Source organism: Cylas formicarius, unplaced genomic scaffold (assembly GCF_029955315.1).
Source record: "Cylas formicarius isolate icCylForm1 unplaced genomic scaffold, icCylForm1.1 PGA_scaffold_10__41_contigs__length_53128322, whole genome shotgun sequence".
Classification (NCBI taxonomy): domain Eukaryota; kingdom Metazoa; phylum Arthropoda; class Insecta; order Coleoptera; family Brentidae; genus Cylas; species Cylas formicarius.
Genome location: NW_026844214.1, coordinates 49,131,086 through 49,150,344, shown reverse-complemented (window position 1 = coordinate 49,150,344; position 19,259 = coordinate 49,131,086). Strand labels below are relative to the sequence as shown.

The 19,259-nt window shown below is 35.0% G+C and overlaps 1 protein-coding gene across 4 annotated transcripts in view; it reads right to left on the bottom strand.

Moving 5' to 3' along the window:
* The window catches only part of LOC132704857 (putative ferric-chelate reductase 1 homolog), a 79,443-nt gene that overhangs the window by 47,792 nt on the left and 12,392 nt on the right, over window positions 1-19,259 (bottom strand). The window contains exon 1 of one of the 4 annotated variants that reach the window (XM_060675168.1): window positions 4,121-4,205. The exons of the other annotated variants lie outside the window; for them this stretch is intronic. The gene's annotated coding sequence lies outside the window, so the exon portion shown is untranslated. Of the gene's footprint in view, window positions 1-4,120; window positions 4,206-19,259 lie in introns of those variants that run through there. 4 annotated transcript variants of the gene reach the window in all.

Sequence of the window (19,259 nt, the reverse complement as noted above, 5' to 3'; positions counted from 1 at the left end):
TTGAAATTGTGATGGAAGGGGAAAATGAAAATTAATATTTAGATATTATTATCATTTAACTCACGGCTGCAGATTCGTCATCAAGAAAGAATAAATTTCATATAAATGCATAGCATCGCAGATACGGGGAGTGAAATAGTCAGTGGCGTATGACAATTTCAATCTAGTCGAAGCAAGAAAGCAAAACAAGGATAAAAATAATTCGCGGGTTTCTTTTATTTGCGTTTGCGGCCGAGCGTTTGCACATCTTTTTCGAAACGCCCTGTATGTTTGAAAGAAAAACGAAATGTTTCTTATATTTCCCAAACTTCATGCACAGCTGAAATTTGAAAACAAAATTTGAATAAAACAAAAAAAAAGAAAATCTACCTGACAAAATATGACATTTACGTTTGACAATTTGACAGATAATAGGTCGCTTCCAGGTTTAGAAACAACTCCCGATAATATTTGTCCGTTTTAAAACTTATTAATTTAAACATTAAGTACTTTTATTATAACAAACTTTTATAGCTAAAAAGATATCTCTTTCTCATGATAGAATATACTATAGTAGGGAAAAGCGCGCAGGTGAAAATACGTTTTCCAAGGATAATGCGGCACATCGATAGGCTAATTACAGGAAAATGAGTTTATGGAAATTTAGCAATTGATAAAACCAGCATGGCGACCTATTTATGTGTAATAATAACATTGCGATAACGAAGGGTTTTACTTTCTTGGAAAGTTACTATTGTACGAAGCTGCATAGGACAGACATTTAGTTGAATTCGCGCAATATTTCTTACATAATCTTTTGAATTATACTAAATATGTTAGGTGGCATAAAATTCATATTGTAAGTGTTAAAAAAGGGCTTACTGAGAAAATATACAAAAGCTATTTATTGTCAAAATAAATAAGAACTAAAAGTCAAATCACATTTGATAAAGACACGGTGTTGTCGAAACAATTGTCATGTCATAATATATAATTTCGTGAAAGTCTTAACTTTTAGTTCTTATTTATTTTGGTAAATGGATTTTCGTCAAGTAAAAGCCACCTCAGTTCAGCTATTTATTGTCACGCAACATGCGATATATAACTTAAATATTCATTCGATAACGAACAATAAACTTTAAACATTTAATAACACAAGGACAAAATGAGAAATAAAAAACCGAGCTAATGAAAAGAAAAACTATAATTTCGAGCTATAAATCCTATATTCAGCATTAAATGTCACATAAAACTGCCGATAAAAAGGTTTCAACGTCATGCCTACCAGGTACATTTTCTAGCAGTTTAATATTTAGTTAAAAAATTGGAACTTGCCAGTACAATTTACCGATCTATCAGACTTAAAATAAAGGTAAATCCTTTAAACAACCTTTAATTTCGGAGTTTCTGAAGATGGTGTGATGATACTGGTGGTTCTTTTATGTGTTTCAAAACAAAACAGAAAATTTTGAGCAAGTGATTCCTTGATTGAAATAGAGGAGAATTTGTGATGGAAATGTTAGGCGAAAAAAAAAGTTTTTTATTTTTCATATTAAAAACGAAAATAGATAACTTTTATAAAAACACACTTTACGCATTTCTTTTACAAATGAGGGGATATCATTCCTCTTAATTAAATGAAAGGAAAATCCTAAGCAATGACAAAAAAAATAAACAAATATTTGCAAAGCAATTTAGATGTTAATTATGAGTTAATATTAATATAAATATTAATTAATAATAATTGTTATAACGTAATTGCTTAGAAGACAATTGGTGCGAAATACAACTGTTTGAGAGCATCCAAATAAATTATTTTTTTATTTTTTTTTAACTACAATGCACAACATTAAATTTTTTTATTTGGAATACGAAAGTTTTGTGAACAAATTGCAGGAGACAACAAATTTCTAAATAAAACATAGAATAAGAAAAACATTTATTTATCTCATGGCATAGGTTTTAGTTAGGAAGAATTAAAATTCCAATTCAACAACTACCACACATTTTTTTTTTTTAAATATAGTAATACTGAAGTAATATTTTATTGTTCTATGTGTTTTTCTTTTTAAAAATATACTACTACTATACTAATGGTGGGCTTTTGACCAAGAAGGAATCGCCCCCTTGCTTTGAATACCCTGTATATATCTTATATAATATACGCAACTAAATCTTCTACAAAGATATTTGTAATAAATCTTTTGTGAACAATATAAGTACAATGTAAACTACTAACCGAATGCCATTCAATAATACAGAAAAATAACGGAATTTATTGAGTAACTGTAACACAACTGATCGACCTCCCGATCGAACAATATTTGTATCCACCTTTCTTTCTCACATATGGACTGTTCATAGATATAAGAAAGTGACCAATTGCTTTTGAATGGGATTATCCAAGGGTGGTCATTAACATAAAATGCAACAAGATTATTACCTAAAGTTTCGGAATTTAAATTCAGGTAAAATTGTGGTCCGTAATAGAAAATAATTTTATACCTACCTGTGTTTAATATTCTTTGATTTGATATACTACTTAGTTTAAGTTTAGTAGTAATCATTCTTATTTCGTGTGTAATACAGCGTGTGTTGAATCGTGTGCGACTTATGCAAAATATGTGCGAGTCTAGTGTATCTCAGGAGATGCTCCCGCCCAAATGTAGAAAACACTATTCTATTGAGACTAAGGAAGTTATGAACATTGAACCTGGTGCCAGCAAGCAAGTATCTCTAGAAGAAACGGCCATATTGACGAAAATTCCAACATCAACTGTATGGAAAATTGAGAATAATCCCATTTCAGCGAGGAAAAAAAGAAGCGATGCTGACATTTCCTCGAGTGTAGATGAAAGCGATCAAGATATAATACGGCGTAGAATTTACTGTACGAAGAACATAGCGTGCATACATTAGATATCTTAATTAGGACGCTTGAAAAAGATGAAACCGGTGTTAAATGTGGCAGAACTACCTTATGGAAGTGTATTCAACACATGGGTTTTAGATTTAAAAAAATTGACAAAAGGCAAGTTTTAATGGAATCTTTTAGAATTCGGAAATGGCGACTGGAATATCTATAAAAAATTCGGATTTACAGAGAACAACAAAGGCCAATTATTTACTTGGATGAAACTTATGACACCCCGGAAAAGGGTTGGGTTGACTCAACTGATAAGAGTAAAACAAACGCGCCATCAAAAAAAAGTAAAAGAATAACTATTTTGCATGCTGGCTCTAAAGATGGTTGGATTCCAAATGGACTTTCTCCGTCTGCGAAAAATATTAAAGATTATTCTCTGGATTACCATGATGACCGTTGATTTATTTAAAAGTTGGTTTAAAAACAAACTAGTTCCAAGCATTACTCCTAATAGCGTCATTGTGATGGACAATGCAAGTTATCAGAGTTGACTAAAACCCCTTCCTCATGTGACACAAAAGCAACAATCCAAAACGACATTTATTTTTACGAAGATTATACTAAAAAGCAATTAATTGAGGTTCTACAAAGCTTGAACCTACAAAAGGAATACGTCTGTGATAATTATGCAAAAAATCTAGGGCACCTAGGGCTACACCTTACCACTGTATATTTAATCCCATTGAACATGTTTGGCACCAACTGAAATCTACCATTCGTAGTAAACAATGTTTTTCCCCGTGTTAACTCCAATGTCCTCAAACTTATAGAACCGAAGTTTTTAACATCCCGCCACAAAGTTGGGCAAATTCTGTTAAACATATAGAAAAAGCAGAACAATCGTATATCCATATTGCAAATAATATAGAACAAATAATAATTAGCACAGGCGATGATAGCGATAGTGATACTGATATATTATGTGGATAATTTTAAGTAATTTAAGTAGGTAATAAAAATAATTTGTAATTCTATTTTAGATTTAAACATAAATATATACATAAATAAATAAATATTGTTTAGTATCTTTCCTAACAAAACCCCAAATAATTAAATTCTAAGCAAAGTACGGACCTGTTCGGCCATATTTCATTCTTACAGCTTGCCCGGGTCTTTCCTTAATTCGTATCAGTTAGTCACTTTCTTAGATCTATGAACAGACTTTACCTACAAATTGAAACTAACAAATTCCGTCCGAATGCAGAAAAGGCTTACCACAGCACAAAATTCCACTACAAAGCTTTATTCTTAGCTGCGATAAAACACTTCATGCACGACAACCGCTGAACTTGAAATGCGCCGATAGTATACAAATTAAAAAGGCGTTCGGTTTCCCAACGTGAGTCATAAGCTCGGGGAAATTCCCGCATACCAAAAAATCTTTCGGACAGCTGCCAAATTGTTTAATATCAATTTATTACCATCTTTAAGAAATCGAACATATGCCGAAACTGGGCAAAAATTTTTAGGAAACATTTGTTTTGATCCTGTATACAGGGAGTACCAAATTTACAACATACCGGGTGATTATTTATGATTAACTTTTTCATTTATCGTTTGGGAAGAAAACGACAAATACAAAAGTTCTTCAAAAAATAGTGAGCGATTATTATGTTATATCAATTCATTAAGTTTTATGATTTATCATTAACGGCTAACAATTTACCCACGGAAACGGAAATTTTCAGGATCTTTTTGTTTTTTTGTCCACAATCGACACACGGAAAAAAAAACTGAAAAAATGCTGAAAATATAGGTTATAGCGCTGGATCTCATACATTTCCTGGTCCAAGAATTTTTCTGAAATAGTAGATGGTTTTCGAGAAAATAAGATTTTTCTGAAACCATGCAGTACGCTGTAATAATCAATGAAGTCATCGCGCCTTGACCACCCCCGGAATAGTGATTTTCATATGGATTTTTTCAAATTTATCGAACAGCGTGTGTGATAGACGAAAACCGCAAATACAAAAATTGTAGCTCTTGATGCGGCCTATGGCACTGTTCGAAACGATTAGCTATATTTTTACGATTTTTGATTTAATAATTTACTACCAAAAAGAACAAATTTCAGGATCTTTTACATTTTTGTCCATAATTAAAACACCTTGTATATAAGCGAAAAAAATTTTCCGATCGGATTAATGGTTTTGGAGGAAAACATGTTTTCTGGAAATCAAAATAAGCAAAAAGATTCAAAATTAAAAAAAAAGTACTTTGCGGTATTTGATTGCTTCCGATTTAAAGAGTATAACTGTGGGTTCGGACTACTCTGCCAGATCTGATGTCGGTAGCTGCAAATTTGGGGCACCTATTAGGGTTTATAGTTTATAATATTATACGGAATATCGCAAACACCCTTACAATAGGCAAAAACCTTAAATACAAAAGTTTTAGCTGTCCGTACGGGCTATATCTTTATGTAATGGAAACTGACATCTGAAAGAAAGTATTTAAATTACAGATAATTTTCGATAATAGGGGGACCTATTTTCGACATTTTTTGAATATGCGGCACACATTTTTAAAAAATTATCAAAAATAAAAGTTTATGGAGCCCAATGTTCTGCATCTTTTCATTCAAGACTTTTTACAGTTGCAATAACGGGTTTCCATAAACGAGTCTTTCTTTAGACCCTTTCAAACGCGATTTTATATTTTTAAAATACAGTCGAACTTCGATACGTCGAACTTCGATAACTTGAATTTTTGATGAGTCGAACCAAATTGGTTGGCAATAGCGTCAAAAGTAGGAAATGCGTTTTAGTTTGTGCCAACATTGTGTAACATTTTATACCAACAAGTCGAATTTTGTCGAGGAACCCCCTAATTACGACCGATCTTAACCTGTCTTTTTAACGTATCTATGCAAGCAGTTCAGTTTCTGTGCTTGCTAAGTTCACTTGTATGACTTACTAGTTAATACTAAGTGAAAAATACTGTCCCTATTCAATTTACACATTATATTAAAGATGTAGCTATTTTGAGTTGTTTTCCAAAATTCCAAAAAAAATCTGTTTTGGAAGATGAGTGTTGAGAAATCAACAATCTTTGAGAAAAATGATAAAAAACATATATGTAATTATTGTCGCACAAAATAAACGTTATTAAGATATTTTGTAACCCTCTCTCACCTACCCTTTAGATACCAATTTTTTAATAAGATGATAGGTCGTGTGATACGTCTTTCAAAAGGTTTTTTTTTTTAATCAAAACATTCTTTGAAAACGATTTCTCTTTACCTAATTGATAAAAATAACAAGCAAGAAAGTTTTTGATTGAGAAAAAAGAAATTGAGAAAAATTCTCTGAGCACGAAGTGTCATGTAAAAATAACATATTTTCGGAACCATTTGGTGAAACCGAGATTGCCAATGTTAACAACCTTCAGAAAAATGCCGCACCACGACACGATGGTGTAACATATCATGATGTTGTCAATCTGAAGAAATACATTGTACCCATCTTAGTATTATTAATAAATAATATATTGGTTACTAGAGAATTTGCGCAGGAACTAAAAATTGTTAAAGGATACCCAATATATAAATCAGAGTCAAGGACTTCGAGGAGCAATCAGAGGCCTATATTACTGACAACTATTTTTCCAAAAATAATCGAAACTCTTTTAAAGGATAGAGTGACGTGCTTTCTAGAACGGCGCGTTACTTTTGACCCCTTTAAGTACAGATTTAGCTCTAATAGTAGTACACTAAATGCTACTTAGTGAACTTAATATGAAATAGCCTTGATCAGGGAAGAGTGGTTTTGGCTCTATTCGTGGACTTAAGAAAAGCATTCGATGTTGTCGATCGTGGTTTGTTTATCGATAAGCTTGGACAAACGGAGCTTAGAGGGATTACGTCAAACATAATTAGAACATAGAACATAGTGAACCCACCGCAGACAATACGTAACTCTGGACGACTGCAGTAGCAGAGTTATGGTTAATAATTGTGGGATCCCTCTGGGTTCCGTCCTTGGGCGCTTCTTGTATAAGTTGTATGTCTTGAGTCTGCGCTTTGACAAATATAGCAAACAATGACTACTAGCTTTTAAATAACAGATTAAAAATAAACCTTGAAAAAACTAAATAAATTTTCTTTAAAAATAGCAATAAAAATAATAATAACTTTAACATTAAGATAAATTATTTTACTTTGGAAAGAGTCGATAAAATAAATTATTTAGGGCTTATGCTTGGCGAGCAGCTAAATTGGAATGCTCAGATTAGTCATATAAAGAACTAAATGAAATTGCAACATATAAAATTTATAATGCGTGTTTCTGCTCTGCTGTAAGATATCTAATTGCGGTACATGTAATAAAACAAACTTTAATAAAATAAAAATAATAAAAATTAAAATCCTTAAAACTCTATTTCATTTAGATTACAAACTGCACACTGAAACACAGTATCATTCACTTCAAATTAATCCGATTAAAATTATGTTAAAAATTGAATTATCTAAAATTATCTTTAAAATAATACAGAATAAAACTAAAAGCAACACTAAAATAACCCATATCAATGAAATACACTCACGCAACTTAAGAAATCACACTGACATACAGTTACGGAATGCCAGAACAAATAAAGAATTGCAAAATCCATTAAGCGCGGCCTCATATACATACTGCCTAACATTGTGAAAAAAGAGTCTTCTTATAATATTTTTGTGTAAATGTTAAAAAATAATTATAGACTCGAACCCATTATCTTAGATTATTATTAGATAATTCAGTTAAAATGCTTTCGGTACCGATGCCTAATGCATTATTTGTTATTCATGTCTAGATAGAATAACAGTGAATTACAATATAATTATAATATGCATATGTAGTATCTGACTGAATAAAGGATTATTAAAAAAAAAGAAAACACATAGGGTGTCGCAGAAATCATTCACAGATAAAAGTTATATATTTTTTAATGGAATACAATATATGTTATATGCTTAGTAAACTCGAACTGAGGTGGCTTTTACTTGATGAAAATCCATTTATCAAAATAAATAAGAACTAAAAGTTCAGATTTTCACGAAATTATATATTATGACATGACAATTGTTTCGACAACACCGTGTCTTTATCAAATGTAATATCTACAAACTATCTGCTACTATATATACCGAAAAATGACCATAAAACCTTAATTAATGTTGTTGCGAGAATTTAAGTTCAGTAAAGGGAGAGGTATTTAAATCTAATTGACCGTTAATCAATACATTTGAATGTCTCATTTTGTTAATCTCCATGGCTTCCAATAAATTAAATTTTCTACTTTTTGTGGCTGTGTGTAATATATCAACATTGTCGTCAAAAATGTGTTTTTCTGTGATTAAGTGTGTAGCATAATTAGAATCTAGACTATTATTTTTAAACGCTCTTATAAGTTCGTTAATGCGTTTCTTGAAGGATCTACCTGTTTGTCCAATATAAATTTTAGGACAAGATCCACATTTTAACCTATATTTCGATTTATTGTTTTTTAAATGTTTTCCTATTGTGTTGGTAGTTCTGAAAGCTATTTTTAAACCACATTTTGACAAATGTTTTGAAACTTTTTCGCTAGGTTCTCCTAAGTATGTAATTGTTTTAAACTGTTCGTGTTCTGTATTTGGTTTCGGATAAATAGAGTTTAATGTTTTCTGTATTTGTTTTTTATTTATAATTTTATCTATAATGGACGGATTGTAGCCGTTGTCATTTGTCAGTTTGCTATTATTTTGTTTATGGATTTTTCAGAGTAACCGTTCTGAAGCAAATCCTTTTTAATATTATTCAATCCGGCATCGAGAGATGCTTGGTCGCTACATATTGTGATTGCTCTTTTGCACAATGTTTTAATTATTCCTAGTTTAGTTGCTTCAGATTGGTTAGACTCAAAATTTAGATACTGTCCTGTGTGTAGAAAATTAAATTTATTGGAAGCCATGGAGATTAACAAAATGAGACATTCAAATGGATTGCTTAACGATCAATTAGATTTAAATACCTCTCCTTTACTGAACTTAAATTCTCACATTAATTGTTATTTTTCGGTATATATAGTAGCAGGTAGTTTGTAGATATTACATTTGATAAAGACACGGTGTTGTCCAAACAATTGTCATGTCATAATACATACTTTCGTGAAAATCTGAACTTTTAGTTCTTATTTGTTTTGATTTTTCTTAGTAAAATCACCTAAAAATTCTCCATTTCTTGGATAATATGTCCTATACCCAAATCTAAGAGTTTTTGAGATATATGCGCTTTTAACATCTTAACGTTTCCAAAATGTTATAAACAGCTTGTTTTTCGATGACGACCTCTACTTCACAGTCACCTAAGATACAAATTATAAATTCTAGGATATCATTTTATTTTTGAATGTGGCTTTTACGTTAATGGATTTGATTCAGCGTATGATAACAATAATAAATGAAATATTTGAATTTAATTTGGTCAGGAGGATCTAATTAAGGATGTATAAACCGTTTACATACAATGTTATCACAACAGGCATGTCCTAGCATATTGTCTCCATATGTAGATACAGATTTTAAACTAATTCATCGAAATAAAATTCATATTTTTCTTTATGATCAAAACAAGTTAACATAAAATCACTTCCCAAAATAAGTACAAGTACTAACCTATAACTTCAATCAACTGCAATAAATTTCTATTAATCCGGCGTTGCCAAATTGTAAATTTCTTGAGGCTGAATAAAATAATTCCAGAAAAACTGGTTTTCGTGCAGACCACGGCAGATAGTAGTTGGACAGGCGCTCAATATTACTGGATTTCACAAAAGCGCTTGATATGGTAAATCATAAATATCTATCTCACACTTTTGGCTTTGATACAAGGATTTCAAACTATGATCTATTATTTCTATCGAAGAGCAAACAGAGAGCAGTTGTTGACGCGGATTAGACCGCGAGACCTTCGGTTTCAACGCTAAATTAAAGAAATCATAGCTGGCCTTGCTCTCGTAACCTTATCTGACAGGAATCTGACATTTACTTTAACGCACGCTTGGTGAAAAGTCACTACAAGTTGAATGTTAATCAATATTATTGCTTTCTGTGAGCAAAACTATTTTGCGTCAATCGTGAGTTTGGCTAGTGAAATTTTTGAAAAAAATGGTGCTTATTCTGAAAGGTGAGTAGTTTTTTGAAACGTTTTTTCGTTTTTACTAAGACTTAACATTGGATTGTTTAAATTAAAAAAAAAAACGAAACAAAAAAGGTTTCGGAGACTCGATATTTTGTGAAACCTGGTAGGAGTTCGAAATTGTTATGCCTTGTGATCAACTACCTAATGTACTTTCCAACTATAGTGAGAAGAATTTCCATCTCGCGGGGTGCAAAGTAGACTAGCCTCCACGTGGGCAACGTGATCGCTATCACGGCTAAATAGTCTACAAAGTTGGCTGCCAGACTATCTATTGGATCTCCTGGCTATTCACACATGCAAACCGAAAACGAACCAATAGGCTCCTTTCGGAGCCACATGACAAAGAAACTAGGACCTTCAGTCCGTATCTGCCAACTGAATATAGAAGGAATTAGCAGACCCAAATGCGAGTATCTCGCAAAATTTCTTCTTGACAATAACGCCGATGTTGTCCTTCTTCAGGAAACCCATGCGGCATCAGAGGATGATCTACGCAAAAGGGGCAGAATATCTGGTTTTGAGCTGGTCGGAGCAACCTACCACCAAGCTTACGGCATCGCCACATATATTCGAAGCAATATTGAAGATGCCCGTATTCTTTCTACCGCTACCTACAACGATATCCATGTGGTAAGCATAAGAATGGGCGAAACCAAAATAATAAACGTTTATAAACTACGAAACAAAGAATGGCCCAATGAAGTCTTACCCATTTTTGAACACCCAACAATATACGCAGGAGACTTTAATAGCGACCATGAGCTGTGGCGGTACGCACGAAGTAATGAATGTGGAGAAACACTGGAGGAATGGGCCGAGGAAAATAATCTACATCTCGTGTTTGATGCTAAAGAAAAAGATACTTTCCACTCAGCTGTGTGGGAAAGGGACTACAATACGGATTTATGCTTCGTGACCACTGACGGTAACAGACCACTGCCGGCTCAAAGAAGAGTTGCCGATAAATTTCCACATAGCCAGCATAGACCGGTCATGATGGACGTCGGTCTTTCCATACCTCTTATCAAATCAGTCCCTCGTCCCAGATGGAATTTCCGAAAAGCCAATTGGGGAACTATCGCAACGTGCTAGATAAAATAATTCGATTCATACCCCCTCTACCAAAGAATTACAACCGATTCAAAAACGCTGTCATCGCCGTGGCCAAGAAACACTCCCCAGAGGTTTCAGAAAGGAATATATACCAGGGTGGAACGAACGCTGCCAGAGCCTCTACGAGGACTTTGCCAATGGCGGTGACCCGGAGATTTCTGACGATTTGATGCATAGTTTGGATGCTGCTAGAAGGCAAAAGTGGACGGAGATGGTCGCTCATTCAAGCCGGAAAGCATGGAGTCTTTTGCGCAAACTGGGCGGATCTACAACTAAGACAAGCAAAAACATGTCTATCACACCAAACGAGATAGCTAATAGGATCGTGGCAACATCTAGGGCTCCCCGCCGAAAATCACATACAAAAAAAATCAAGGAAGAATTAAAAACATTAAAAAGAACATCCCCGAATGAATCAAACTTCTCCAAACCATTCTCAGATAATGAGGTCACCACTGCAATTAAAGATGTAAAACTGGGCAATGCTCCTGGTTTTGACGGCATCCACCCGGAATTTCTTAGCTACGCCGGAAAAAACACGGTAAAATGGCTCGCGCAGTTCTTCTCTAACATTATGCAGACGGGGGAACTGCCGAAGGAGTTCAAAAATTCTAAAATAATAGCCCTGTTGAAACCAGGAAAACCTGCTGATCAGCTAAAAAGCTATAGACCAGTTGCTCTTCTCAGCTGCACGTATAAATTACTTGAGCGCCTCCTTTATAACAGAATTGGTAGCACCATTATGGGATACCTGCCTCCTGAGCAAGCAGGATTTAGACCGGGCCGCAACTGCTGTGACCAGGTGCTGGCATTGACGTCGCACATAGAAACGGGTTTCCAACAAAAACTAAAAACAGCCGCTGTGTTCTTGGACTTGACGTCAGCCTATGATACGCTCTGGAGGGAGGGACTGAACTACAAATTTCTGAGAGCCATACCATGCCAAACAACAGCCCGTCTAATACAAAACATGCTGAGCAATAGGTGCTTCAATGTGGTCCTCGACGACAAAATTAGCCACACCAAGATAATAAATAATGGTCTCCCGCAGGGGTCTGTCTTGGCTCCCCTTTTGTTTAATCTTTACATATCAGATTTTCCAGCCACAGAGGGGAAAAAATTCTGCTACGCGGACGACATAGCACTGGCTATTAGGCACAAATCTCTTGACGCTGCAGAAACCATTCTCAACAACGACCTTGCCAGACTACATACATATTTTAAGAATTGGAGACTAATACCAAACCCTGCCAAAACAGAAACATCAACATCTCATCTTAATAATAAAATGGCAAACGCACGAATAGAAGTGCAGCTGGGGGATGCCACTTTGAATCATAACAGGCACCCTAAGTATTTGGGAGTGACTTTGGACCGCACGCTCACCTATCGGAAACACCTGGAGAATACCGCAGCGAAGATAGCAACCCGAAATAACATAATCCAAAAATTATGTGGAACCACCTGGGGCGCAACTGCAACAACACTACGCACTTCTTAGCTTGCCCTTGCGTTCTCCGTGGCCGAATACTGCGCTCCAGTGTGGATCAATAGCTGTCACTCCAGGCTTGTTGACAGACAACTAAATAGCACAATGAGGCTGATATCCGGTACTATTAAGTCTACACCTACATACTGGCTGCCAGTGCTATGCAACATATTACCGGCAGAAATGCGTAGAAATGAGGCCCTTCTACGCGAACATAGAAAAATTATCCTAAACGCAGCACTACCAATTCATAAAGATCTCCCACAACTGAGACACGGAAGACTAAAGTCCAGAAAACCGTCATTATATCTGGCTAAAGCACTCCAAAATGATGGCTATGATCCCAAAGACCAATGGAAGCGCGACTGGAGTTCGAAAGCAAGTGATGTTCTTCAAAACTGGTTCGCAACTTATAATTGCAACGTTACGGGAACCGACCTAAACCGAAGGCAATGGTCAGCCCTGACCCGGGTACGCACCGGACATGGAAGGTGCGCGGACTCGTTACACCGATAGGGGAAAACAGCATCACCAGAATGTGACAGTGGAGCACCAAGACAGACCATCCAGCATATTCATACGCTTATACACGGGAAGCTGGCTTGACTTAATGGAGGTATCTGCATCGGCATTGGAATGGATAACAAACCTTGACATTGAATTATAGCTTTTATCTATTATCTTTCTACATTTGTGTAATTATTCGTGATTGTTCTTAGATCTGTACTTGTATTATACATTGCATGTAATGCCATACGCTAAATAAATAAATAAAATAAATAAATAAATTCCATCTCGCTATCCTTTAGATGATATTTTATTTTTTTAGACAATGCCGTGACAATTTAGAGTGTGGATTTGATGAACATTTTGATATCAACCGGTACTAGAAAACTAGAAAAAAAGCGGCTACTTCTAGAAAATGTTATATATCTAGTTGGAGCACATAATGTCAGTTTTAATCATAAGAACTTAATTCTAAAAAAACAAAATGAACTTTGTTTAGCGACAGAATTGAAGTTATTGGAAAATGATCAGGTCAACACTGTAAATATTCTGCATTTGTTCACCAAATATGGCAACTTACCAGAGGCAAAATAGTCAGCTAGCGGTATATTCGCCAGAAGAGGCCCTAGCTAGCTTAATTTGAAATTTACTCTTTAGCAATATATAGGATTCAAGAATTTAGTTGTTAAGAATGGATTAAGATGTTTGTTTCCTACGTACAACAAAATATAAGTCACTCGTTAATTAAACAGTCGCTCCGCTGCGTTCCGCTCGTGCCAAATTAACCGTTTACCACACTTATTGCATAATATACATTTTTATACTCCCTTCCGTGGAATAGCGAATTATACACCGATCTAGCTGGCGAAAAGCGTCAGTTTATCACGTGACTTTCTTGTCCCACGGAGCCGAGCTCCTTCGGTCATTCCTGGGATTTTACCATACGGGTTGGTGAGCACTCGGATGTTTTCGGCGATTTTACCGAACGGCTTGAAATTTGACGTTTGTCAATTTTGACGGTCATGTCAATGAATGTATGCGTGTAGTTTTGCAAAAATGTGCCCAGAAACTAAAAGAAAGAACCGAACATATCCGATTGCTTCCAAGCCCGTGCGGTAATATTCCGGAAATGTCGGAAATGGCTCGAATCCATGGGAAACGAAACTTACGTGGCAAAGTGACGCTTTCCGCATGCTAGATTAATGAATAATTAAGTATTTCACAGAAGGGAGTAGAAAAATAGTATATTATGCAACAAGTGCGGTAAACGGCATTTGACTCACGAGTTTATTTGACACGAGCGGAGTGCAGCGGAGCGGAACGACTGACTTAAAAAGTTTACGGAACGTGTTGCATACTAGCGTTAGTTTTTGGCTACATTTTCGCAAAAAAAAACACGAAAGTGACGCTTCCCGCACGCTAGATCGGTGTGTAATTAGGTATTTTACAGACGGGAGTAGAAAAAATATTTTTTTCAATACTTTTTTTTGTGTGGTAGAAAATTATTTAGGTTTATATTATTAACGGCTGACGTAACCGCTATGACACGTGCGTTAAATAAATGCATGCAATTAGTGGCGCTTTTAACGAGCCGTTTGTTCTAGAATTCGCTATATATATATAGACGATAAAAATACAAAATGCGTTAATGAAACTATACGAATGGAAAACTAGTGCTTCATGCCTGCACATGATGCGAATAATATTAAAAAGCGTTTTAAAGTTTTCTTTAAAACCATGCTATTATTACCAATTACAATTATAGTCCCGAGATTTACCAGCACATATTTAATTTTGTTTACCTCAGTGACTAAATTCTTATCGTATCCACGTGAATATTAGTAGATACATATAAACCGCGACTGAGGAGTCAACATTAACGCGTGACTCAGAGTGCAATATTGGAAGATTTTTTTGCCAGAAAAATAATAACAATACCTAGACAGGATGTTTCAAAACAAATGGAAAAAACTTAACTTCCTTATTTAAAATAAAGGGTAGTTTGTCGAGTCGAAAGCCGATCATTAGTGAGATATTTGGCTACAAATGGGGCGGAAAAATAACGTTCGTAATGTTTTATGTACAGGGTGTCCCATTATAAATTACCAAATGGATAACTTCGTTACTATTGATTCTATGATGAAGTTTGAAATACCAAAGTTAGAGCATTTTTCCTAAACTTTCCGATTGAACAATCAAAAATATAAAATACAAATTTTATCTGCCAAATTTTGGCAGGTCGATATATTTTTAAAATTGAATTACCCTAAATTTGAATGTGTCAATCGATTCCATTTTTCCTTCTGATTTCAAATATATGTGAGTTGTTAAGGTTATTTTTGACAGATTTTGAAATATAAATATAAAATATAAATTAGTTGTTTTTTTAAAATATAGCAAAAGAGTTTATTTGTTGTATGATTTTCGATTGTGTAGTATTGGTAAATATTCTGACATAGGTCTCAAAGGACCTACAATATAATATATGCTGTGAATTTACACCAAAGCAATCATGAATTACTTAGGCTCATAATAATGTCGTGGACGTCGCCTTCAGAGCCTGCATACAAGGAGAAAAAATGCAAAATGCACATAAGGGTCGTTCGATTCTGGAAAAACAGCTTGAATCCATCTGGCGTGATTGATTTGGGTGTAACCTTTGAAGATTAAAGCCCAACACGTTATAATCAGGTGGTTTAGACTCAGACCACCCATCTTTCTCTTTCATTGATTTCTGAGGTCACGGATGAACCAAGCTACAATAGAATAGGCGGAATTACCACGCCTAACATGGAACTGCTTTTCAAAGTTCGTGGTATAAATCTGAAACAGTCGTTTTGTAGATCCAGGTTATTTTCAGGGAAAGGTTATCAATTGACACCATCTAATTTGAGTATGATCCTCAACTATGGTAGAAACATCTAAGTGTAACTCAATAAACATTGCTGAATGATCAGAGATCCCTGGAGTCACACTACCAGCAGTAAACAAAGTGGGTGCTGTTTGACGCAGTATTAGGCACACGGGTATAATCGGTAACTGTAGGGAGTAAACCAAAGGAGGCAAGTAGATTGAGGAAACTCAGTATTAATAAGCACCGCCTACAAAGTCTTTCGGAGGACCTCTGAGCTAAAGTTTGGCAATTCTTAAACAAAAAAAAATTAATACGTCGGCCTAAACTGACTCACCGCAAATAACTCAAACACACAAATTCACTTCCGTTTCCGACGCGATAACGAAGCTATTAGAGTTTTCGTCTGTTATATACGAATCGAGCAAAGGGAACTTATTGCGTAGGCCTCATTATTTATTCACCAAAACGTCAGAGAGTTTAACAACCCCCGCGTCTGACTTGACAACTCGCCCTCTTTCGTGCTGAACTACTTTCCGCTTTGTTTGTAGTCGCTTATCAGCAGGCAACGCAGCTTTTATTACCAACCAGTTCCTTTCTGTTTCACTTAGTTTTCGATAATTGTGGTTTTTTATTAAATATATTTTATTCAGAAGTGAAAAGTGATACATAGATAGATCATTTGTTCAATACAGTGGAGGTTTCGTCAAAAAATAATTACATAAGAAATTAAAATTTATGTACTGGGTTGTTAATTATATTTTCACATCCACCTAGGGAGTTAATTTTGAAAGATAGGAAGAAAGAGTGTAAATACAAAAGTTTGAAGATTTTTGCTCTATTATCTTATGCAAATGTCAGAAAAAACAAACAAAATGACAACAACATCTTTTATTTTAATAGAATGCCCCATATATTATCAGCTTCAATCGTAGACCTTTTTTTCCTGATTCCAAAAACATATAATTTATTGACATTTCATATAGGCGTTTTTGAGATATTTCAGTTTAAAATTGATTATCGTTCGATTTCTGGACAATAGCCAAATTGTTTGATAATGGTCAAGTCTGCCTTGATAGCAACCATGTTAGCTACGTTTGCAATTCTTTTAGCAATATTCTACTTTTGACAATTAATCAAAACTAAAGATCTGCAGCGTAGGTTAAATAACTTATGATATTTCAAATGGGTTATACTGAGGAACAAAAACATTTCATTTCAACTAGCCATATTGTTTAAAAATGGTCAAATCTGGTCAATGGGCAAATGAGGCTTCGTTCATAACAGCAAGTGTATTTAATAGGCAGAATACACACTTTTGGTCCACCAATAGTCCACACAAAATGCGGGTAGTGAAAATCCAAGGATGTGGTGTGTTGAACAATATGGTGGTAGGACTAATTATATACGACAGATCCTTGAATGGCCAACGATATTTATATTTCCTTCCAACAGAATTAGGACAGTTGCTAGAAAATGTGGCAGAGCAAGCTTAATGGCACTATAGCTAAAGCAGCGTTCAAATTTACAAAAATTATGCTGGGGCATATCCAGAACGTTTTTCGTCCTTAGAAGAGCATTGTGAATTTGGTACGTTGGTAATAGTATATTATGCAACAAGTACGGTTTGACAAGCGCGGAGCGCAGCGAAGCGAGTGTTTAATAAACGAGTGACTTAAAAAGTTTTTCTACTCCCGTCTGTAAAATACCTAATTACGCATCGATCTAGCGTGCGGGAAGCGTCACTTTACTGCGTCAGTTTCGTTTCCGATGAATCCGAGCCACTTCGGAGATATTTCCCAAGCTTTGAATTTTGACGTTTGTCACTTCTTACAGTCACAGTCAGTGAATGTATTCGTGTTGTTTTTGCGAAAATGTGCCCAAAAACTAACGGTCGTAGGAAAAGTATAGTATGCAACAAGTGCGGTAAACGGCATTTGACTCACGAGTTTATTTGACCCGAGCGGAGCGAGTGTTTAATAAACGAGCGACTTAAAAAGTTGTGTTGCATACTATACTATACTTTTTCTACGACCGTTACTTTTTGGGTATATTTTCGCAAAACAACACGAATACATTCACTGACATGACCGTCAGAAATGACGAACGTCAAAATTCACAGCGTGAGGATCATCTCCGAGAACATCCGATTGCTCCCAAACCCGTACGATAAAATCCCGGAAATGTCCGAAGTGGCTCGAATTGTGGGAAACGAAACTGACGTGGTAAAGTGACGCTTCCCGCACGCTATATCGGTATGTAATTACGTATTTTACAGACCGGAGTAGGAAAACTTTTTAACTCACTCGTTATAATAGGAGCAACAGGAATATCTTCACTGACATGAGGGTCAGAATTGACAAACGTCAAAATTCAAAGCGTGGTAAAATCCCGGAAATGTTCGAAGTGGCTCGGATCCGTGGGAAACGAAACTGACGTGGTAAAGTGACGCTTCCCGCACGCTAGATCGGCGTGTAATTAGGTATTTTACAGGGGGAGTAGAAAAAAAATATTTCATGAAGTTAAATGCAAGAATTGCGAGTAAAAATTGAAACAGATATTTAATTTTAAGCAATTTCATCGCAAATATTTTTCCTGATATATAATCAAACTTTCTCAAACCATAAACGAATCGGGCACAGCTGTTCTGGAAGACAGTATATAACTTTAGAAAGGAGTATTTTTTTCATTCAATATATGGTTATTTGCATGTAGCGGTTTGAGGGATATATAAGTCTTTTTAAGTAAATTAGAAATGTGACCACTATATCTCAATTGGACATCCATTTCACTCCTAAGTTTTTTGCTTCACTTGTAAATTTAAGATCTTCATTTTCCAATTGAATTTTAATACTATCACACAAAAAAAATAGCTTTCAGGAGAAGGAAATAGCATAATTTGTTTTTTTTTTTGAGAATTAGGTTAATATAGTGTTAATTACTATACCGAAAAAGACTTTTTAGATCCAAATTAAGATTAGCTTCGACGTTACCATGCGTTATCATACATCGGCCATGCGTATTTAACCATTAAATGTTTCTCAAAAATCGAGCCCTTGCCATGTAAGTCGATTTTGCTCTACCTAGAAAACTAGGAATGTAGGAAACGTCACTGCTATAACAAATCGAAATATGATCAAACTTTAATAAAAACTCGTGTAAGCAGTTGACGTTAACTTTCAAGAATTTTCACCTCTGTTCCTTCATAACCTATTGTGTCAGAAGGTT